Genomic DNA, 24,784 nt, shown 5'->3' on the forward strand with positions numbered 1-24,784 from the left:
TTCATTCGAACCAGGCTGGGGTCAGTGTCCTAGCGAATTGAATAACTAGGGCTGTAGATATGGCTTTAAAGTAAATAGTGTGGGGGGGGGGGGAGGCGGGTGGTGGGATACGCTGAGCGGAAATTAAAAAAGTCAAGAATGAGAAGGCATAAGTGCAGGGTAGCGATAGGGGTAATGATAATCAGAGTGTGACAGGAAGGGACAGAGCATATACACAAGAGTGCATCAGAAAGTGGGGTCAGAGTAGGGAAAAATGGTAAAAAGACAAAATTAAATGCTCTATATCTGAACGCACGCAGCATTCGTAACAAGATAAATGAGTTGACAGCACAACTAGAAATAAATGGGTATGATCTGATGGCCATTACAGAGACGTGGTTGCAAGGTGTCCAAGGCTGGGAACTGAATATTCAGGGGTATTTGCCATTTCGTAAGGATAGGCAGAAAGGAAAAGGAGGTGGTGTAGCTCTGTTAATAAGGGATAAGATCAGTGCAGTAATGAGAAATGATATTGATTAGAAGATCAAGATGTAGAATCAGTTTGGGTGGAGATAAGAAATAGTAAGGGTAAGAAATCACTGGTGGCAGTGGTCTACAGGCCCTGAAACAGTCGCCACTCTGTAGGACACAGTATAAGTCAAGAAATAATAGAGGCTTGTAAGAAAGTTACGGCTATAATCATGGGAGATATTAATCTTCATATTGATTGGACAAAGCAAACTGACAAAGGTAGACTTGAGGAAGAGTTCTTCGAGTGTATACGGGATGGTTTCTTGGAACAATACGTTGTGGAACTAACCAGGGAGAAGACTATTTTATATCTGGTAATGTGTAACGAGGCTGGATTAATTAATGATCTCGTAGTGAAGGATCCTCTTGGGAAGAGTGATGATAGCATCATAGAATTTCAAATTCAATTTGACGGTGAGAAATCTAGGTCTCAAACTAGTGTCCTGAACTTAAATAAAGGTAATTACAAAGGTATGAAAGCAGACTTGGTTAAAGTGCACTGGGAAAATATATTACAGGGTAAGACTGTAGAAAAGCAGTGGCAAACATTTAAGGATATATTTCATAACTCTCAGCAAAGATATATTCCAGTGAGAAAGAAAGACTCTAAGAGAAGGATGAACCATCCATGGTGAACTAAGGAAGTAAAGGATGGTATCAAATTGAAAAAAAAACATACAATGTTGCAAAGAATAGTGGAAGGCCAGAGGTTAGGGAAATTTAAAAAAATGAACAAATGACGACTAAAAAGATGATAAAGAGAGAAGATAGCTTATGAGAGTAAGCTAGCAAGAAATATAAAAACAGACAGTAAGAGCGTCTACAGGTATATAAAAGGAAGAGAGGAGCTAAAGTAAATGTTGGTCCCCTAGAGGATGAGTCTGGGGAATTAATAATGGGAAACAGGGAAATGGCAGAGACTTTGAACAAAGATTTTGTATCAGTCTTCACGGAAGAAGACACTACAAGCATCCCAATAATGGATAATCAAGGAGCTATTGGGGTGGGCGGGGGACTTAAAACAATCACTATCTCTATGGAGAAAGTACTAGGCAAACTAATGGGACTAAAGGTGGACAAGTCCCCTGGACCCAATAGCCTGCATCCTAGAGTCTTAAAAGAGGTGGCTGCAGAGATAGTGGATGCAATTTTTGTAATCTACCAAAATTCCCTGGATTCTGGAGAGGTCCAGCGGACTGGAAAACCGCAAATTTAACGCCTCTATTTAAGAAAGGAGGGAAACAGAAAACAGGCAACTATCGACCAGTTAGCCTAACATCTGTCATTGGGAATATGCTGGAGTCCATCATTAAGGAAGTGGTAACAGGACATTTAAAAAATCATAATATAGTCAAGCAGAGTCAGTATGGTTTTATGAAAGGGAAATCATGTTTGACAAATTTTCTGGAGTTTTTGAGGATGTAACGAGCAGGATTGATAAAGGGGAACAAGTAGATCTCGTGTATTTGGATTTCCAGAAGGTGCCACATAAAAGGTTATTACATAAGATGAGAGCTCACAGGGTTGGGGGTTATATATTAACATGGATAGAGGATTGGCTAACTAACAGAAAACAGACAGTCGGCATAAATGGGTCATTTTAAGGTTGACAAACTGTAACTAGTGGGGTGCCGCAGGGATCAGTGCTGGGGCCTCAACTATTTACAATCTATATTAATGACTTGGATGAAGGGACCGAGTGTAATGTAGCCAAATTTGCTGATGATACAGAGATAGGTGGGAAAACAAATTGTGTGGAGGACGCAAGGAATCTCCAAAGGAATATAGATAGGCTAAGTGAGTGCGCAAAAATCTGGCAGATGGAGTATAATTTGGGAAAATGCGAGGTTATCCACTTTGGCAGGAAAAGTAAAAAAGCACATTATTATTTAAATGGGGAGAGATTACAAAATGCTGAGGTACAGAGGGATCTGGGGGTCCTTGTACATGAATCACAAAAAGTTAGCATGCAGATACAGCAAGTAATTAGAAAGGCAAATGGAGTGTTGGCCTTTATTGCAAAGGGAATGGTGTATAAAAGTAGGGAAGTCCTGTTACAACTGTACAGGGCATTGGTGAGACCAGACCTGGAGTACTGCGTACAGTTTTGGTCTCCTTATTTAAGGAAGGATATACTTGCATTGGAGGCAGTTCAGAGAAGGTTCACTAGGTTGATTCCTGAGTTGAAGGGCTTGTCTTATGAGGAAAGGTTGAGCAGGTTGGGCCGATACTCATTGGGGTTTAGAAGAATGAGAGGGGATCTTATAGAAACATATAAGATTCTGAAGGGGCTTGACAGGGTAGATGCAGAAAGGATGTTTCCCCTCGTGGGGGAATCAAGAACTAGGGGGGCATAATTTCAGAATAAGGAGTCCCCGATTTAATACTGAGATGAGAAGGAATTTCTTCTCTCAGAGGGTCGAGAATCTTTGGTATTCTCTTCCCCAGAGAGCTGTGGATGCTGGGTCATTGAATATATTTAAGGTGGACAATTGTAAGAAGTCACACGACACCAGGTTATAGTCCAACAGCTTTATTCGAAATCACAAGCTTTCGGAGCGCTGCTCCTTCTTCAGGTGAAGTGGAGAAATGCATAAAGACACAGCTTATATAGTCAGAGAATCATGTCAGATGTTTACAGGTAACCTTTCCAACTGCCATTTATCACACCTCGGCAGAGAGATAATCACAGCAGTCAAAGGTGTGAATGGTGTCCAAACAGGTCAGTCAGGGAAATTCCGGTTATTTAAGGTGGAGATAGACAGATTTTTGAACGAGAAGGGAGTCAAGGGTTACGGGGAGTGAGCAGGGAAGTGGAGTTGAGGTCAAGATCAAATCAGCCACGATCTTATTGAATGGTGGAGCAGGCTCGAGGGGCCAAATGACCTCCTCCTGCTCCTATATCTTATGTTCTTATGTTATATTCAGAGGGACCCTGGTTCCAAATGATTCAAGGTTGACCCGTATTGGGGACAGTGATTTAACTTTATTCAGCACAAGCAAGACTTCATTCACTACAGTATTCAAGCAGCAGTTACAGTGTATAATTGAGACTTATATTACCACTCATACTCTGGGTACAAGCCGCAACTGTGAGTAAGCTGCACCCTGTGTCTCTTGTCTCTCATCTCTTCTCGTCTCCCGGGTGTCTCCTTGATTCTTCCTGAAATCTTCTACTGTGTCTCTGAAATCTCCTACTCCTGGAATCTCCTGCTCCTGGAATCTCCTGCTCCTGGAATCTCCTGCTCCTGGAATCTCCTGCTCCTGGAATCTCCTACTCCTGGAATCTCCTACTCCTGGAATCTCCTACTCCTGGAATCTCCTACAACTGGAATCTTCTGCTCCTGGAATCTCCTGCTCCTGGAATCTCCTGCTCCAGGAATCTCCTGCTCCAGGAATCTCCTGCTCCTGGAATCTCCTACTCCTGAAATATTCTACTCCTGGAATCTCCTACTCCTGGAATCTCCTACAACTGGAATCTCCTACTCCTGGAATCTCCTACAACTGGAATCTCCTGCTCCTGGAATCTCCTGCTCCTGGAATCTCCTGCTCCTGGAATCTCCTGCTCCTGGAATCTCCTGCTCCTGGAATCTCCTGCTCCTGGAATCTTCTGCTCCTGGAATCTCCTGCTCCTGGAATCTTCTGCTCCTGGAATCTCCTGCTCCAGGGATCTCCTGCTCCTGGAATCTTCTGCTCCTGGAATCTCCTGCTCCTGGAATCTTCTGCTCCTGGAATCTCCTGCTCCTGGAATCTCCTGCTCCTGGAATCTCCTGCTCCTGGAATCTCCTGCTCCTGGAATCTCCTGCTCCTGGAATCTTCTGCTCCTGGAATCTTCTGCTCCTGGAATCTCCTGCTCCTGGAATCTCCTGCTCCTGGAATCTCCTGCTCCTGGAATCTCCTGCTCCAGGGATCTCCTGCTCCTGGAATCTTCTGCTCCAGGGATCTCCTGCTCCTGGAATCTTCTGCTCCTGGAATCTTCTGCTCCTGGAATCTCCTGCTCCTGGAATCTCCTGCTCCTGGAATCTCCTGCTCCTGTAATCTTCTACAATTTGAGGCTGTTAAGACCTCCTTCTTATATCCTTGCTCTCATTCAAAACCTATGGCGCCCTCCTGAACCAATGACTGACTGACACCCAAACCCAAAATCCAATCATAAAGATGCCACGTTGGTATCACCCTGGCTTACTCAGGCTTTTGGTCTGATGACACTCTTACATCATCTGTTTTTGACCATTAAGACACTGCTGAAAATTCGTTTATGGGATGTGGGCGTCGCTGGCAAGGCCAGCATTTATTGCCCATCCCTAATTGCCCTTGAGTAGGTGGTGGTGAGCCGCCTGTTGAACCTCCGCAGTCCGCGAGGTGAAGGTACTCCCACATTACTGTTTGTTTGGAAGTTTCCAGGATTTTGACCCAGTGACGATGAAGAAACGGCAATATACTTCCAAGTCAGGATGGTGTGTGACATGGGTGGTAACTTGGAGGTGGTGGTGTTCGCATGCGCCTGCTGCCCTTGTCCTTCTAGGTGGTAGAGATCGCGGGTTTGCGAGGTGCTGCCAAATAAACCTTGGTGAATTGCTGCAGTGCATCTTTCATTTGGCACACACTGCAGCCACGGTACGCCGGTGGTTGAGGGAGTGAACGTTTAAGGTGGTGGATGGGGTTCCAATCAAGCAGGCTGCTTTGTCCTGGATGGTGTCGAGCTACTTGAGTGTTGTTGGAGTTGCACTCATCCAAGCAAGTGGAGAGTATTCCATCACACACCTGATAGATGCTGGAAAGGCTTTGGGGAGTCAGGAGGCGAGACACTTGCCGCAGAATACCCAGCCTCTAACTTGTTGCCACAGTATTTGTGTGGCTGGTCCAGTTAAGTTTCTGGTCAAGGGTGGCACTCAGGATGTTGATGCAGGGGGGATTCAGCGATGGTAATGACATTGAATGTCAAGGGGCGGTGGTTAGACTCTCGCTTGTTGGAGATAGTCATTGTCTGGCACTTAAGTTGCAGGTAACACTCGCGCCACACAACAGCCCAAACCTGAATGTCGTCCAGGTCTTGCTGCATGCAGGCATGGACTGCTTCATTATCTGAGGAGTTGCGATTGGCACTGAACACTGTGCATCATCGCTGTGAATATCAGCGAACATCCATGTGATAAAAATGCTAACTTCCGGGAAGTTATGTCATCACTTCCTGTGAACTATGAACTATGAACTATGAACTGTGTACATACCTCACTTCCTGTAAATGTCACTTCCTGTTGGACTGGTATAAATACTGGTCTGTTCAGTATTGTAAGAGGCTTCTACCAGAGGCATGGTAAAGACCTCTCTTGTATATAGTGTGTTTATAAGTTACTTAAAGCTTACTTTAAAGTTACTTGATGGTAAGTCTCCTTTTTCTTACATCAATTTAAGTAACTTAGTATTTACACTGACAAATACTAGACCTTCAGACAAACTCGGAAGTTAAGGATCCAGGGAACCACCCATCATGGAGAAAATCCTTAGACCTATTCGTCTGGACTTGGACCCGAATACACCAGCAGCTGGCAGGGTATGGAAGCATTGGTATCGTACTTTTGAGAATTTTCTGGATGAATGTAAAGTGGATGCTCCTGCTAAATTGAAGATACTTGTCAATTATGTGACCCCAAAAGTGTTCGAATATGTTGATGACTGGGATAATTACGAAGAGGTGATTCGGGCACTTAAGAAACTGTATGCGAAGACCCCAAATGAGGTCTATGCTAGACATCTACTGGCCACAGCCCGACAAGGGCCAGGGGAATCAATTGACGAATTCCTGCAAGAACTTCGCAGGCTCAGCGTAGATTGTAACTTTCAGGCAGCCTCAGCTGAGCTGTACCGCCAAGAAATGATTCGTGATGCTTTCATCTGCGGGATTGCCTCTCCATTTATACGCCAGCGTCTACTAGAAAGTAAAACACTTGAGCTACAAAAAGCTTTTGAACTAGCTTGTTCACTGGATTTGGCAAAGAGAAATGCAGACCTCTATCAGCTGCCCAGATCTCGATCTGCTGCTGTAGCTGCAACCAGACAATTCAAGCGGTCTCAGGTGAACCCTATCATGGGGGAATCTAATTCTGATAATTCTGATGAAGAAGAGGAGGACGACCCCACTTTAGCAGCCTCTTGGCAATCTAGGAAGGAATGCTTCTTTTGTGGAGATGCTTTTCACCCTAGGAAAACCTGCCCTGCTCGCAATGCAATCTGCAGTTATTGCGGGAAAAAAGGACACTTTGCTAAAGTTTGCCTATCAAGGGCCTCTACGAGGGCCAATCCAGCTAAGGCCTACCGAACTGCCCCAATTAGGGCCTATCAAGATGCTCCAGCTAGGACCTATCAAGCTTCCTCTCGAGCTCTCTCCCGAAGAAGCACACCGAGAGTTTTAGCCACTCTCTGTGCAACGACACCAATTACAGCTGCTTGCCCACAGAACCTGTCTCAGGCAGCCACAAAAATTTCAATTAAAGGGCATACCTTAGATGCCTTAATTGACTCAGGAAGTACTGATAGTTTCATTAAGGAACAGATTGTTGCGAAATTGAAACTACATGTCTTCCCATCGGACCAGGCAATTGCGATGGCCCAGTCATCACTTAATACCAGAATCTCCGGCTTTTGTGTTGTTGATATGACACTTCATGGTCGTATGTATCCCTCCACCCGACTTTCAGTGCTCAAAGACTTATGTAGTGATCTCCTCTTAGGGCTGGACTTCCAAAAACAGCATAAGAAACTCACCATTGAGTTTGGTGGATCCAAACCCGGACTTACTATTTCTAATATACCATCTAAATTACCATTTTGTGCATTATCAGCAGCTTCACTTGATGAACCCTCATTATTTGCCAGTATTCCGCCTCAATGCCAACCGATAATAACGAAATCGCGGCGCTTTAATCAGGGAGACCAATCTTTTATTGCGGCTGAAATCTCTCGACTTCTAGCAGAGGATATCATTGAACCATGTTCGTCGCCCTGGCGGGCTCAAGTCGTCATTGTCAAGAACCCTCTAAAACCTCACAAACAGCGACTATGCATCGATTATTCGCAAACCATCAATCAATATACCGACTTGGACGCCTACCCATTGCCACGCATTGATGATATGGTTAATAAACTGGCCGAATACAAAGTGTTCTCAACTTACGATTTAAAAAGTGCCTATCATCAGTTACCCTTGAAGGTCTCAGATAAGCAGTACACAGCCTTTGAGGCTAATGGACGGCTGTACCAATTTCGTCGCCTCCCATTCGGGGTTACTAATGGAGTGGCTGTCTTTCAACGGGCAATGGATGGCCTGGTTAAGCAGGAAAACCTAAGGGACACTTTTCCCTATCTTGATAACATTACCATTGCAGGTCACGATCAACAGGAACACGACTCCAACCTCCAAAAATTTTGGGATGCCCTCCATCGCCGTAATTTGACCCTGAATGAATCCAAATCTGTTGAGTCGCAACCGACCATCAACATCCTTGGCTACTGCGTAGGCAATGGTATCATTAAGCCAGACCCAGAAAGACTTCGCCCGCTCCAAGAGCTCCCGTCACCTAAGAATCCGGCTTCTTTACGTCGGGCTCTCGGTCTGTTTGCATACTACGCTAAATGGATTCCTCATTTTTCGGACAAAATCCAACCCTTGCTGCATGCTAGATCATTTCCACTGGGAACAGCGGCTGTTGCAGCCTTTAACCTTCTCAAAAAACAGTTGGAGAAAGCGGCTCTTCACTCCATCGATGAGAATCTCCCTTTCGTGGTTGAATGTGATGCCTCGGAGGTGGCGATCTCGGCTACTCTGAATCAGGAAGGTCGTCCTGTAGCATTTATGTCCAGGACCTTACAAGGTGCCGAGCTACATTATCCTCCGGTTGAGAAAGAAGCCACAGCCATCATAGAGGCAGTACGGAAGTGGAACCATTTTCTAGCTCGCCAGCACTTTACATTGATCACGGACCAACGATCAGTCGCCTTCATGCTCGATAATCGAAAACGAACCAAAATTAAGAATAATAAAATACAACTTTGGAGGATGGAACTGGCCTCTTTTGGTTATACCATTCTCTATCGGCCTGGCAAGGAGAATGTGGCCCCGGACACCCTCACACGGGCATTCTGCTCCACTATGTCATCCTCCACTCTCATGGATGTCCACAATGGTTTGTGTCATCCTGGCGTTACGCGCATGCTACATTTCGTACGATCACGGAATCTCCCTTTTTCCACTGGAGATGTAAAGAAAATATGCTCAGAATGCCGGCTTTGTGCGGAATTAAAACCTCAGTTCTTCCGCCCCTCAGATGGTATACTCATACATGCAACCCAACCGATGCAACGACTTAGCATCGATTTTAAGGGCCCAGTGCCCTCTTCAACTCGGAACACATATTTGCTCACCATGATCGATGAATATTCACGTTTTCCGTTTGCCTTCCCCTGCTCCAATATGCTGGCGTCCACAGTAATCTGCTGCCTTGAGCAGGTATTTTCTCTCTGTGGCATGCCGGCTTATATTCACTCAGATCGGGGTCCATCCTTTATGTCAAGGGAACTCAAGGACTACCTCTCAGAACGGGGAATTGCTACAAGCAAAACAACACCATACCATCCCATCGGAAATGGGCAGGTAGAGAGGTATAACGGTATCATCTGGAATTCCGTACGTCTCGCTTTAAGATCTCGGGGCCTACCAGACCAGCAATGGGAAACAGTGCTTCCGGATGCATTGCACTCTATACGGTCCCTGCTTTCTACAGCCACAAATACTACACCTCATGAGCGGTTCTTTGGATTCCAGCGTCGCTCATCTCATGGAACATCACTCCCGTCATGGCTAACTACTCCTGGACCTGTATTACTCCGAAGATACGTTCGGACGTCTAAAAATGACCCTCTTGTAGACGAGGTCGAACTAACCGATGCCAACCCCACCTATGCAAACATACGATATTCCGACGGCCGAGAATCTACCGTATCATTACGGGATCTGGCTCCCTGCCCACCAGGACCTAGTGGGACATCGGGTGATGGCATTTCACCAGGAAACTCTTGGGACCTATCGGGTACCCCTCTCCAGGATCCTGATCGGACACCAACTAGCTTGGTGCCGGTAGAACCCCGTGCTCAAGGTTGCGACCCTCCCAGTACCGCGCATGAAAGTACTGATCCGCCACAGACCAGCTCTGCACCTCCCTCTGAACAGAGGCAGTCCGACTTTGAACCTATTGGGGCTCGTACTCGAAGCCATGATCTCCCCGACCCTTCACAGGGCAGTCCAGGCCACACAGACTCTGACCAATGGCCAACCGCATGTAAGCGGACCAGCGACCCTCTACGACGGGAATCCAAACGGGTGCGACTCTTCCTTGTTCGGCGGCTGCGGACCAAAAGGTAGACCACAGCCTCCTAATCCTGCAGGAGGGAAGAATGTGATAAAAATGCTAACTTCCGGGAAGTTATGTCATCACTTCCTGTGAACTATGAACTATGAACTGTGTACATACCTCACTTCCTGTAAATGTCACTTCCTGTTGGACTGGTATAAATACTGGTCTGTTCAGTATTGTAAGAGGCTTCTACCAGAGGCATGGTAAAGACCTCTCTTGTATATAGTGTGTTTATAAGTTACTTAAAGCTTACTTTAAAGTTACTTGATGGTAAGTCTCCTTTTTCTTACATCAATCCACATTTCTGACCTTATGATGGAGGGAAGGTCATTGATGAAGGAGCTGCAGATGCCCTGACGATCTCCTGCAGCGACATCCTGGGGCTGTGATGATTGACTTCCAACAACCACGTTCCTTTTTGCTAGTTATGACTCCAGACAGTTGAGAGTTTTCCCCCTGATTCTCATTGACTTCAGTTTTAGAAGGCCTCCTTGATGCCACACTCGGCCAAATGCTGCCTTGATGTCCAGGGCAGTCACTCTCACCTCACCTCAGGAATTCAGCCCCTTTGTCATTGTTTGAACCATGGCTGTAATGAGGTCTGGAGCCGAGTGGTCCTGGCAGAACCCAAACTGGGCATCAGTGAGCAGGGTATTGGTAAGTAAGTGCTGCTTGATAGCACTGTCGATGACACCTTCTATCACTTTGCTGATGATTGAGAGTAGACTAATAGGGCGGTAATTGGCCGGGTTGGATTTGTCCTGCTTTTTGTGGACAAGACATACCTGAGCAGTTTTCGACATTGTCGGATAGATGCCAGTGTTGTAGCTGTAATGGAACAGCTTGGCTAAAGGCACGGCTAGTTCTGGAGCACAAGTCTTCAGCACGACAGCCGGGATGTTGACAGGGCCCATAGACTTCGCTGAATTAAAAAAATATCATTTTTATGGGATGTGGGCATCGCTGGCAACGGCGGAATTGATTGCCCATCCCTAATTGCCGTTGAGAAGCTGGTGGTGAGCCGCCTTCTTTAACCGCTTCAGTCCTTGGTTGGGGGAGTGAATGTTTAAAGTGTTAGAGGGGGTGCTTTGTCCTGTATGGTGTCGAGCTTCTTGAGTGTTATTGAGCTGCAGTCCTCCAGGCAAGTGGAGAGTATTCCATCACACTCCTTACTTGTGCCTTGTAGATGGTAGAAAGGCTTTGGGGAGTCAGGAGGTGAGACATTCGCTGCAGAATACCCAGCCTCTGGCCTGCTCTTGTTGCCACAGTATTTTTGAGGCTGGTTCAGTTAAGTTTCTGGTGAATGGTCACCCCCAGGATGTTGATGGTGGGGGATTCGGTGATGGTAATGCCATTGAATGTCAAGGAGCGGTGTTTAGACTCTCACTTGCTGGAGATAGTCATTGTCTGGCACTTCTGTGGCACGAAAGTTCCCTGCCATTTATCAGCCCAAGCCTGAACGTCGTCCAGGTCTTGTTGCATGCGGGCATGGACTGCATCTGCGACAGGTAGTTTAGTGAGGACGAGGTCAAGTAGGTTTTTCCCTCATGTTGGTTCTCTCACCACATGTCACAGGCCCAGACTGGCAGCTATGTCACAGGAAATCACAGGAACCCCACAGTGCAGATAGAGGCCATTTCGGCCCATCGAGCCTGCACCGACACATATCCCACCCTATCCCCGTAACCCCACGTATTTAATCCCCCTAACACTAAGGGTCAATTTATCATAGCCAATCAACCTAACCCGCACATCTTTGGACTGTGGGAGGAAACCGGAGCACCCGGAGGAAACCCACGCAAACACGGGGAGAATGTGCAAACTCCACACAGACAGTCACCCGAGGCTGGATTCGAACCCGGGTCCCTGGTGCTGTGAGGCAACAGTGCTAACCACTATGCCACCGTGCTGCCCTTAAGGACTTGGCCAGCTTGGTCAGTAGAGGTGCCCAGGGATGGTGATGGATGAGTTTGGGACAGTGACTGAAAGATATGATTCTGTGAGTATGAGTCTGTCAGGCTGTTGCTTGACTAGTCTGTGGAACAGCTCTCCCAATATTGGCACAAGTCCCCAGATGTTCGTGAGGAGGACTTTGCAGGATCGACCGGGCTGGGTGTGCCATTGTCATGTCCGTAGCCGGTATCGAGGTCGATGCTGGGTGGTCCAAGCGGTTTTATCTGGGGTATTTATGGCAATACTAAAGGAATATGTCTCCACAGGTTGAGATACAGCTTTTGCTGTTGGCCTTTGATGTTATAATTCACTGCGGATGTTCTAACATTTCAGCACAATGGTAACTGCACCTGACCTTGGTTCCCAGGCTAACTGCAGGCTATTCAATCGTGACAATCTCTTTCTCACCCCAGGCTGTCTGGTTACAGCTTCCTCACAGACTTTTAAGCATAAGAAAAAGGGTTACATGTTACACATCATTCAGGCTATCATTGCATACAGTTGATGATTACAAACTTCGACATTTAATCCTTACACTCAATTATGGATCTCTTACTGACGATTATAAGATTTTATTGGTTATAAGATATTAAAACAAGAATTCAAAAAAAAAACAACGAACATGTAATTCATAACAATCTTACAGTCCCTGCCTCGTATCTCAGTCTCTGGAGTTCCATTAATTCTCTCAGCTTTTCTCACAGACTGACTGTCACTTTGCTAACAAGGCTTGTTAAAGTCTGCACATTTAATATTTGGTCAAGCAGGCCCAAGGCCTTTTTCTTCCATTTTAAAATCTAACCGGGTCTACCCAAGGCATATTGCACTGGTTTATAAACACGATTATTCAAGAATCGGCGAGCATTGACTAACAGTTACATAATACCAACCTAAACCTACAACTAATAATGTTTATTTCATGCCGTCCATGTTAGCTAGTGGGAATCTGAAATGGGGATTTCTCCGGATTCTTACACTGGGACAGACAGATACTCACCGGAGGACTTATCAGGAACAGTTGTAAGCGTGTAGCTCTCATCTCTTTACGCTGCTCGAAGCTCGAAGTCCAAGTCCCTCTGAGCTTTTGGGTGTTGTTCCATTTATCGACCCCGCCCATAAAACTGGCCCCGCCGCCAGATCGGGATAATGAGCCTGGCGAGTTTCCGCTGATTGTGCCCGTTTGAGGAAGCTCTTCAAATTGAACTAATTTTTAGGGGCACAGGCACTAGTAGGCACGTTTTAACAGTTTTTAAATATTAAAAAATATTTAATTTATGAAGAAACTGACTAGTGTACACCAGTGAAACTAGTAAATGGTTCAATACAGTTTTAAAGTCATTTTAGTGATTTGAAAGCAGACTACTCACAGGTGGAGGATTAGACACTCTTAATAAAATGCTTATTTTTTGTGACCATAGAATGATACAGAACTAAAGGAGGCCATTCGGCCCATCTTTGGTAGAGCTTCCTATTAATCCCAGTCCCGTGCTCTTTCCCCACAGCCTTGTCATTTTTTCCCTTGAACTATTTATCCAATACTCTTTGGAATGTTACTATTGAATCTGCTTCCACCGCCCTTTCAGGCAGCGCATTCCAGATCACAACAACTCGCTGTGTAAAAAATGTTTCCTCATGTCGCCTCTGGTTCTTTGGCCAATCACCTTCAATCTGTGTCCTCTGGTTACCAACCCTTCTGCCATTCGAAACAGTATCTCCTTATTTACTCGATCAAAATCATTCATGATTTTGAACACCTCTGTCAAATCTCCTCTTAACCTTCTCTGCTCTAAGGAGAACAACTCCAGTCTCTCCACGTAACTGAAGTCCCTCATCCCTGGTACCATTCTACTAAATTTCTTCTGCACCCTGTCCAAGGCCTTGACATCCTTCCTAAAGTGCGGTGCCCAGAATTGAACACAATCCTCCAGCTGAGGCCTAACCAGTGTTTCATAAAGGTTTATCATAACCTTCTTGCTTTTGTACTCTATTCCTGTATTAATAAAGCCAAGGATCCCATATTATTTTAACAGCCTCCTCAACTTGTCCTGCCACTTTCAAAGATTTATGTACATACACCCCCAGGGGTCTCTTTGTTCCTGCACACCTTTAAAATTGTACCATTGAGATCATATTGCCTCTCCTCATTCTTCCTACCAAAATATCACTAAACACTTCTCTGCATTAAATGTTGTCTATCATTTGTCTGACCGTTTCACCAGTCTGTCTATGTCCTTCTGAAGTCTGTTACTATCCTCCTCATTATTTACAACATTTACAAGTTTCATATCATCTGAAAACTTTGAAATGATGCCTTGTATACCCAAGTCCAGGTCATTAATAGATATCAAAAGGAGCAGTGGTCCTAATAAGGACCCAGGGATCACCACTGTATACTTCCCTCCAGTCTGAAAAACAACCATTCACCACTACTCGCTACTTTCTGCCCTTTAATCACATGGGCTTTAATTTTGCTAACAAGTCTCTTATGTGGTACCTTGTTTTGAAAGTCTATGTACACCACATCCACCTCACTACCTTCATCAACTCTCCCCGTTACTTCATCAAAGAACTCGATCACGTTAGTCAAACACGATTTGCCTTTAACAAATCCGTGCTGACTTTCATTTACTCGCCCATACTTTCCCAAACGCTGATTAATTTTGTCCCAGATTATTGTCTCTACAACTTTCCCCACCACCGACGTTAGGCTGACTGGCCTGTAGTTGCCAGGTTTAGCCCTCTCCCCTTTTTAAAAGAGCGGTGTAACATTTGCAATCCTCCGGTCCTCTGGCACCACCCCCAGATCTAAGGAGCATTGGAAGATTGTGGCCAGAACCTCCGCAATTTCCCCCCTTACTTCCCCCAGTAACATAGGATGCTTCCCATCCAGACCGGGGACGTTTCGACTTTGAGGAACACACACACACACATCTACCCATATACACCCAGTCCCACAGAGTGACTTTCCTCAGTTAGTAATCTGGTAAGGAGTATGGAATGTGTTCAACCCCCAGGTATTTTAACCCCAGTTTGTGGTGCATTAAACTGGGAACAGTATTTAGTTGTACATTGAGGCACCAGTTCCAGCTTTTGTTCATTTTAGTATTTATATCCCCACAGAATCCCACAGTGCGGAGGCGGGTGTAATGTTTGATATTTTCAGAAGCTGTGACCTCCCTCCCTGGAAGTCCCGGTGTTTTCTGCTGTTGTCAGATCCTCGATTCCTCCCCTTGGGGCGGCTCTTTTCTCGAGTTGAGAAACAAAAAATCAGTCAGAAAGGGGGATCTCGGTGAGAACCTCTCCCCCCGATCCCCGGCCAGTCTCTCCCCCCGATCCCCGGCCAGTCTCTCCCCCCGATCCCCGGCCAGTCTCTCCCCCCGATCCCCGGCCAGTCTCTCCCCCCGATCCCCGGCCAGTCTCTCCCCCCGATCCCCGGCCAGTCTCTCCCCCCGATCCCCGGCCAGTCTCTCCCCCCGATCCCCGGCCAGTCTCTCCCCCCGATCCCCGGCCAGTCTCTCCCCCCGATCCCCGGCCAGTCTCTCCCCCCGATCCCCGGCCAGTCTCTCTAATTCTCTGCTTTTTCTCCCAGTCTCTGTGACCCTGGATGTGGAAACAGCGAATCCACGGTTCGAGATGTCTGAGGATCTGAAGAGTGTGAGATGGGCCGAGACCTGGAGGAATCTCCATGACATGAGGAAGAAGTTTACAGGCTGGCCCTGTGTGCTGGGATCGGAGGGATTCACATCGGGGAGACACTACTGGGAGGTGGAGGTGGCGGGGAATCAGTGCTGGAGACTGGGAGTAGCCGCAGAGTCTGTGAAGAGGAGGAGTCGGGTCACACTGATCCCGGAGACTGTACTCTGGACCATCGGGCGGAATTATTGTGGTTGGTTTAATGTAAACTCCTCCCCTCAATTCCGTCTCCCCACCGGTCCGATCCCCGGGAAGGTGGGAGTTTATCTCAGTTATGAGTCCGGGACAGTTTCATTTTACAGCGCGGACACCAAGTCCCATCTCCACACCTTCACTGGGAATAAATTCACGGGGAAACTTTATCCTTTCTTCTGGACTTGGGATGAGAACAAGTGGCTGAGAATCTGCTCCGGTTCCGATCCGGGTCTGTAAAAGGGGCGGAGCCTCGGGCCGGCCCGCATCATCCATGACGTCACAGAGACTTGACCCCCGCGCCATTCGGGTCAGACACAGAGGTCAGGAGTTAGAAAATGTAATTTCCAAATTACACATTGTAAAATCCCAATGAGACTGTAAATACAACCAATAAAAATATAAAATGTCAGAAGAAGAAAGAAAGACTTGCATTTCTATAGCGCCTTTCACGACCACAGGGCTTCCCAAAGCGCTTTACAGCCAATGAAGTACTTTTTGGAGTGTAGTCACTGTTGTAATGTGGGAAACGCGGCAGCCAATCTGCGCACAGCAAGCTCCCACAGACAGCAATGTGATAATGACCAGATAATCTGTTTTTTGTTACACTAATTGAGGGATAAATATTGGCCAAGACACCGGGGAAAACTCAATCACAAAAGCAAAATACTGCAGATGCTGGAAATCTGAAATAAACAGAGAAAATGCTGGAAATACTCAGCAGGTCAGGCAGCATCTGTGGAGAGAGAAACAGAGTTAACGTTTCAGGTCGATGACCCTTCGTCAGAACTCTTCTCTGAAATAGTGCCTTGGGATCTTTTACATCCACCTGAGAGAGCAGACAGGGCCTCGGTTTAAGGTCTCATCGAAAAGACACCTCCGACAGTGCGGCGCTCGCTCAGTACTGCACTGGAGTGTCAGCCTAGATTGTTGTGCTCATGTCTCTGGAGTGGGACTTGAACCCACAACTTTCTGACTCAGGAAGCGAGAGTGCCACCAACTGAGCCACTGGCTGACACTGTAATAAAAACAAAGACTAAAAGAAAAAGTAAAACCGACAGCAACTCCATCCCAGCCCTTTCTCATCACTGCCCCACTCCTTTATATTAAAAAGCAGGTATAAGTTGTGCTCTCAAAATGAGGACATTCCTCGGGTATTCAGCACCATTAGTGATGAGAAATACACAAACTATCCCTCTTCAAGATGACGGGGAGTTTGCAAATCTTCGGTTCAACGGGCTGAATGTTCACTTTTACTGCGGTGCGGGCTGTAAAACGGGCGGCCGATCCGCTAACGCCTGTTGTGGTAAAAGTGAAAATTCACCCCAGAGTGTTTGACGTTCCCCTGCAGTTGATTGTAGTGCCACTTTCAGCCAGGAGATGGTGATGGCGAGCTGTACAAGGCGCTGTAAAGTTTTACAGTGCAGTATCACCACCTGCTGGTGGAAACCGGTACTGAGGGAATATCAAAAACAGCAAATGCTGAAACACTCGGCGGATCAGACAATTCAGGCAGGACCTTCCTTCAGAACTGAAAGACGATGGGATCAGAAAAAAGAATGGAAAGTAAACACGAGCCTAGAATTCCCTCTTCCGTGCTCCTGGCACACACCGAGTCCCTGTCGGGAAAATCCACATTCACGGTCTGTCCAATGTTCAAAAAAGCACAGGTTGGGATTGTGGAATTTCCCAATATGGGCTCTTGCTGTGTGTCAGGAGAGCGGAATTCCAAAATCTGGGCCTGTATTCCGAGTACAGAGAGGAGATTAATCAGTTAAAAAATCTCTGAAGTGGGTGCTGAAGAGATGAAATTTATTTCCAGAGGGTTCCTGGGAGATACTTTGGTCAAAAGTGAATGGAAACTAGTTACTGGATTATCCTAGGCAGCGCCCTAGGTATGTGTCAGACCGTTACTTCACCCCTTGGTCCTGGATTTGAATCAAACAACAACAAATTGAATTTATATAGCACCTTACACACAGTAAAATGACCCAAGGCACTTCACAGGAATGTTATCAAACCAAATCTGATACTGAGCTTGGTCAAAGAGGTAGGTTTAATGTAATGTCCATGTAATGTAATTAGCGCCACAGTCACTCGGAGGAATCCCAGGGTTCAATGAACAGACTGGGACTATCTTCTTGTTCAGTATTACTTCTTTGTACTGGATGTTTAATGCATAATAAACCTGTTCTACTGATCACAAAGCACTCTGGGTACAGATATATTGTGTTAGTCACGGAGAAATTATTCTAAAGAACTTTTAAAAGCGACATCATCCCTCAGTCTTCTCTTATCTAGAGAAAAGAGCCCCAGCCTGGGTGCTCTCCAGTGACTCCTCCCGCTGGACGTGGCCGTCAGGTGAGGACACAACTGAGCTCAGCTCTGCTGTTCCCGAGACTGGAGTTAGTGCCTTCAGGAGAAGAAGCGAGGAAATTGAGGTTTGAGGGACTTCTCCAAAGAAAGCCACATTATAAAAAGGCGATTGGCTGTGCTGGTGCTCAGCTCACTGTGCCACGGTGCTCGCTGCACTCCACACATGGTGATCTCCCAGTCTGAGCTGTGCTGCCCCATAAGCTGCAGTGAAATCTCTTTTACAGCCCTCAGTGCATTGAGAAATATTGTGGTTTTCAACTTATTTTTTCATGAGTAAGCTCTGTCACTGTAGTGTGGCAAATTCAGTTGCCCCCTTTCCCCCGCCCCTCCAGTACCACACATCTGTTCCCAGCTGATGGGGCTCACTGGCAAACTGTTCCTACCGGATATAAAACACAAAGTGCCGGCAGTGCATGGCAGACCAGTCAGTATCTGTAAAGAGAAAAGAGCCGATTGATGGTTTGAATGTGAATCTTTTCATCAGAACTCGTGATGAGGCGTTATACACCTGAAACACCTTTTCCAATTCAGGTTTATTGTATTAGTAGATTCTGTTTTTTATATTATTGTTCACACCATGTCTCTGCTAATACGGAAATGTAACCTGCTTCGAGCAGATACAGAAGAAGAGAGCACCTTTGTTTCATTTCTTTACCTCCCTGCCTGTGCTGGGACGTGTCTTGGCTCTGATGTGAGCACCCTGCTTCTGCTGGGATGCTGATTGCCTCTGCTGTGTGCTTCATGCATCTGCTGGAATACACCCTGGTTCTGCTGGGAAACTCCATGCCTCTGTGTGATTGATGCTCCTTTCCTCTCTTCTTTACCTGCCTCTGTTGGCCTGAGTAAGATCTGGATCTCAATGTGTGGCCAACAACAGTGCCCGTGAACTTTCTTCCACTACATCCCCGGGTATCTTGCTCCTGACAGACCAGTAAGCAGCGCCTGAACTTCCTGCTTTAGTGTTTTTGTCTGACAACATTTTTGTTCTTTTCGTTCGCTTTGTTTGTATTGTTAGATTAATGAATGTAATAAAGATGGTGAGACTGCTCTAAAACCACGTGATCGCTGGTTGGATGCAAATTCATTACGAACAAAATAAATCAATGAACGAATTCTGGGGATAAAATTGGTTTTGGGCGGTAGTTCAAAATGTCCAGCTAAGTCCAGAATGAGGTGTGAACTGCAGGAATAAACACAGGAAATGCTGGAAATACTCAGCAGGTCAGGCAGCATGTGTAGGGAGAGAAACCGAGTTTCAGGTCGATGAGCCTTGGTCAGAACTGCAGGAAGCCGGTGAGCTCGCTGCCTGTAATGTGGCTCCACAGCCGGAAGGTGGCGCTCCATGGCCGTGTCTCCGGTGGATTCCCGCGGTCCGGCTCACTCGAGCTGCTTTCCCACCGCGGCCATTGGCCACACTTCCCCAAGGCCCGCCAGCTTCACTCGCTCTCAGAAGGAACCGCATGAAGGTTCCGTCAATGACCAGTTCCTGAGTCTGTTCCGCGACCCGTCTGCGTGCGATTCACAGGCTGAAATAGAAGAGCCCGGGTCCAGTGACAATGACCTGGTCATTGGCCGGAGAGCCTGTCACTCAGTGAGGGGGCGGGTCTCTCCCGGGGGGAAGCAGATTGGCCGGAGAGCCTGTCACTCAGTGAGGGGGCGGGTCTCTCCCGGGGGAAGTGGATTGGCCGGAGAGCCTGTCACTCAGTGAGGGGGCGGGTCTCTCCCGGGGGAAGTGGATTGGCCGGAGAGCCTGTCACTCAGTGAGGGGCGGGTCTCTTCCGGGGGAAGTGGATTGACCGCAGAGCCTGTCACTTAGTGAGGGGGCGGGTCTCTCCCGGGGGAAGCGGATTGGCCGGAGAGCCTGTCATTCAGTGAGGGGGCGGGTCTCTCCCGGGGGAAGTGGATTGGCCAGAGAGCCTGTCACTCAGTGAGGGGGCAGGTCTCTCCCCGGGGGAAGTGGATTGGCCGGAAAGCCTATCACTCAGAGAGGGGGCGGGTCTCTCCCGGCGTAAGTGGATTGGCCGGAGAGGCTGTCACTCAGTGAGGGGGCGGGTCTCTTTCGGGGGAAGTGGATTGGCCGGAGAGCCTGTCACTCAGTGAGGAGGCGGGTCTCTCGCGGGGGAAGCCGATTGGCCGGAGAGCCTGTCACTCAGTGAGCAGGGCGGGTCTCTCCCCGGGGGAAGTGGATTGGCCGGAGAGCCTGTCACTCAGTGAGGGGGCGGGTCTCTCCCGGGGGAAGCCGATTGGCCGGAGAGCCTGTCACTCAGTGAGGGGGCGGGTCTCTCCCGGGGGAAGCGGATTGGCCGGAGTGCCTGTCACTCAGTGAGGGGGCGGGTCTCTCCCGGGGGAAGTGGATAGGCCGGAGAGCCTGTCACTCAGTGAGCAGGGCGGGTCTCTCCCGGGGGAAGTGGATTGGCCGGAGAGCCTGTCACTCAGTGAGGGGGCGGGTCTCTCCCCAGGGGAAGTGGATTGGCCGGAGAGCCTGTCACTCAGTGAGGGGGCGGGTCTCTCCCGGGGGAAGCGGATTGGAGTGAGAGCCTGTCACTCAGTGAGGGGGGCGGGGCTCTCCCGGGGGAAGCGGATTGGCCGGAGAGCCTGTCACTCAGTGAGGGGGCGGGTCTCTCCCGGGGGAAACGGATTGGCCGCAGAGCCTGTCAATGAGGGTGCGGGTCTCTCCCAGGTGAAGCGGATTGGCCGGAGAGCCTGTCACTCAGTGAGGGGGCGGGTATCTCCCGGGGGAAGCGGATTGGCCGGAGAGCCTGTCTCTCAGTGAGGGGGCGGGTCTTTCCCGGGGGAAGTGGATTGGCCGGAAAGCCCGTCACTCAGAAAGGGGGCGGGTCTCTCGCGGGAAGTGGATTGGCCGGAGAGCCTGTCACTCAGTGAGGGGGCGGGTCTCTCCCGGGGGAAGCCGATTGGCCAGAGAAAATGAACACAATCCTACATTCTCAGAAGCCGAAGAAAACCACTTTTGAAGATTTTGAGTTTAAGCAGCAACAGAGCATCTGTGAAATGAAGGTGAATTCTCAGTGGGCCGTTGTGGGCTGCGCCTGTACGGGTAGCGTGTGATGCACCCCATGCCCGGATAACAGAACTCATAGAATCATAGAAAGTTACAGCATGGAAGGAGGCCATTTCGGCCCATCGTGTCCACGCCGGCCAACAAAGAGCTATCCAGCCTAATCCCACTTCCCAGCTCTTGGTCCGTAGCCCTGCAGGTTAGAGCATCCCAAGTGCAACACCCAAGTACTTTTTCAATGTGGTGAGGGTTTCTGCCTCTACCGCCCTTTCAGGCAGTGAGTTCCAGACCCCCAAAACCCTCTGGGTGAAGAAATTTCCCCTCAAATCCCCTCTAAACCTTCCACCAATTACTTTAAATCTGTGCCCCCTGGTTTCTGACCCCTCTGCTGAGGGAAATAGGTCCTTCCTATCCACTTTATCTAGGCCCCTCATAATTTTATACACCTCAATAAGGTCTCCCCTCAGCCTCCTCTGTTCCGAAGAAAACAACCCCAGCCTGTCCATTCTTTCCTCATAGCTAAAATTCTCTATTCCCAGCAACATCCTTGTAAATCTCCTTTGTACCCTCTCTAGTGCAATCACGTCTTTCCTGCAATGTGGTGATCAGAACTGCACGCAGTATTCTAGCTGAGGCCTAACTAGTGTTTATACTTTGAAGCATAACCTCCCTGCTCTTGTATTCTACGCCATGGCTAATAAAGGCAAGCATTCCGTATGCCGTCTTAACCACCTTATCTACCTGGCCTGCTACCTTCAGGGATCTGTGGACATCAAAGTCCCTTTGTTCCTCTACACTACTCAGTGTCCTACCATTTAATGTGTATTCTCTTTCCTTGTTAGCCCTCCCCAAATACATTACCTCACACTTCTCCAGATTGAATTCCATTTGTCACTGTTCTACCCACCTGACCAATTTATTGATATCTTTCTGCAGTCTACAGCTTCCTTCTTCAGTATCAACCACACAGCCGATTTTAATATCATCTGCAAACTTCTTAATCATACCCCCTAGATTCAAGTCTAGATCATTGATATTTACCACAAAAAGCAAGGGACCTAGTACTGAGCCCAATGGAACCCAAATGAGACACGTGTTCCTTCTGAAATCGGGTCAGAAATACAGTACTACGCATCACCTCACACTTGTACAGAGCCGCTTTTGAAATGGGCTTTGCACATCTCCCTACTACAGAGTTAGTGTAGAATTACAGCACACAAACAGGCCGCTCGGTCCAACTGGTCCGTGCCGGTGTTTATGCCCCACACGAGCCTCCTCCCACCCCATTCGGCATATCCTTCTATTCCTGATGTGTCCTGGACAATATTTACCCCTCAACCAACACCCCAGAACTGCCCCCAACTCCTGCTGTCTATTTTCTGGATTACCAATTTGTGTTTTTTTATAAACTCAGAAGGTTGTGGGTTCAAGTCCCGCTCCAGAACCTTGAGCACAAAAGTCTGGGCCGACTCTCCCAGTGCAGTACTGAGGGAGTGCTGCACTGTCGGAGGTGCCTCTTTTGGATGAGACCTTAACCCGAGGCCCAGTCTACCCTCTCAGGTGGACGTAAAAGATCCCATGGCACTATTTTGAGGAAGAGCAGGGGGAGTTATCCCGGTGTCCTGGCCAATATTTATCCCTCAATCAACATCACTAAAACAGAGATTATCTGGTCATTATCACATTGCTGTTTGTGGGAGCTTGCTGTGCACAAATCGGCTCCCGCCTTTCCTACATTATAAGCGTGAGCACATTTCAAAAGTACGTCCAGATCACAACAATTCGCTGTGTAAAATTAAAAGTTTCATGTCATTGCAAACAATTTAAATGCGTTTCCCCCTCTGTGTAATAATCCACTAAAAAGATCAACACATTATAGTACAGACTGTAACAAACACCGTAAACCCTCACCCTCCTCCTCACCCCCCATCCCCCTCCTCACCAGCCCCAACCCCCTCATACCCCCAACCCCCCTCTCAGCCCCCCTCCCCCCCTTTTCCTCCCCCCTCCTCCTCCTCCTCCCCTCCTCCTCAACCCCTCCTCCTCCTCACCCCCTCCTCCTCCTCCTCACCCCCTCCTCACACCCCCCTCCTCCTTCTCCTCACCCCCTCCTCCTCCCCCCTCCACCTCCTCACCCCCTCCTCCTCCTCACCCCCTCCTCCTCACCCCCCCTCCTCCTCCTCACCCCCTCCTCCTCCTCCTCACCCCCTCCTCCTCACCCCCTCCGCCTCCTCACCCCCTCCTCCTCCTCACCCCCTCCTCCTCCTCCTCACCCTCACCCCCTCCTCCTCCTCACCCCCTCCTCCTCCTCCTCACCCCCTCCTCACCCCTCCTCCTCCTCCTCACCCCTCCTCCTCACCTCCTCCTCCCCCTCCTCTCCTCCTCACCCCCTCCTCCTCCTCACCCCCTCCTCCTCCTCCTCCTCACCCCCCCTCCTCACCCTCCTCCTCACCCCCCCTCCTCCTCCTCACCCTCCTCCTCCTCCTCACCCCTCCTCCTCCCCCTCCTCCTCCTCACCCCTCCTCCTCCTCCTCACCCCCTCCTCCTCCTCCTCCTCCTCACCCCCCCTCCTCCTCACCCCCTCCTCCTCACCCCCCTCCTCCTCCTCCTCACCCCTCCTCCTCCTCCTCACCCGCCCTCCTCCTCCTCCTCACCCCGCCTCCTCCTCCTGCTCACCCCCCCTCCTCCTCCTCACCCCCCTCCTCCTCCCCCCCTCCTCCTCACCCCCTCCTCCTCACCCCCCTCCTCCTCCTCACCCCCCTCCTCCTCCTCCTCACCCCCCTCCTCCTCCTCCTCACCCCCCCTCCTCACCCTCCTCCTCCTCCTCACCCCCTCCTCCTCACCCCCTCCTCCTCCTCCTCACCCCCTCCTCCTCCTCACCCCCCTCCTCCTCCTCACCCCCTCCTCCTCCTCCTCCTCCTCCTCACCCCCTCCTCCTCCTCCCCACCCCCTCCTCCTCACCCCCTCCTCCTCACCCCTCCTCCTCCTCCTCCTCACCCCCTCCTCCTCCTCCTCACCCCCACCCCCTCCTCCTCACCCCCCTCACCCCCTCCCCCTTCTCCTCCTCACCCCCTCCTCCTCCTCCTCCTCCTCACCCCCTCCTCCTCCTCCTCCTCACTCCCTCCTCCTCCTCCTCACCCCCTCCTCCTCCTCCTCACCCCCTCCCCCCCTCCTCCTCCTCACCCCTCCTCCTCCTCCCTCCTCACCCCCTCCTCCTCCTCCTCACCCCCACCCCCTCCTCCTCCTCCTCACCCCCTCCCCCTTCTCCTCCTCACCCTCCTCACCCCTCGCCTCTCACTCACCCACCTCCTCCTCCTCCTCCCTCACTCCCTCCCTCACCCCCCCTCCTCCTCACCCCTCCCCTCCTCCTCACCCCCCTCCTCCCACTCCTCCCCTACCCACTCTCCTCCTCACCCGCCCATCCCCCCGCCTCCTCACTCTGAGTGACAGGTACTCCGGCCAATCCGCTTCCCCCAGGATCGCCTCCCGGCCGCCACTGGCCAATCAGCACCGCCGGGGGGGCGGGGTTTTCCGGCGCTGATTTCGGTTGACAGAGGCCTCGCGTTCGACTGGCCGGTTGGGTTAAATATTTTTTTTAAGGGCGTCAATCTCTGTTCCTGTGGAGCGGGGCGAG

General features: G+C 49.2%; 1 pseudogene across 1 annotated transcript in view; it reads left to right on the plus strand.

Annotated features, from left to right (window-relative positions):
* The window catches only part of LOC147096361 (zinc-binding protein A33-like), a 37,839-nt pseudogene extending 21,071 nt beyond the window's left edge, over positions 1-16,768 (plus strand). Inside the window, exon 6 of the transcript XR_015074887.1 lies at positions 15,463-16,768. The product of XR_015074887.1 is annotated as a zinc-binding protein A33-like (transcript). The remainder of the gene's footprint in view (positions 1-15,462) is intronic.
* The last annotated feature ends 8,016 nt before the right edge of the window (positions 16,769-24,784 follow it).

Source organism: Somniosus microcephalus, unplaced genomic scaffold (genome assembly GCF_052327205.1).
Source record: "Somniosus microcephalus isolate GS21.2 unplaced genomic scaffold, FLI_Smic_1.0 unresolved_chr1, whole genome shotgun sequence".
Lineage (NCBI taxonomy): Eukaryota > Metazoa > Chordata > Chondrichthyes > Squaliformes > Somniosidae > Somniosus > Somniosus microcephalus.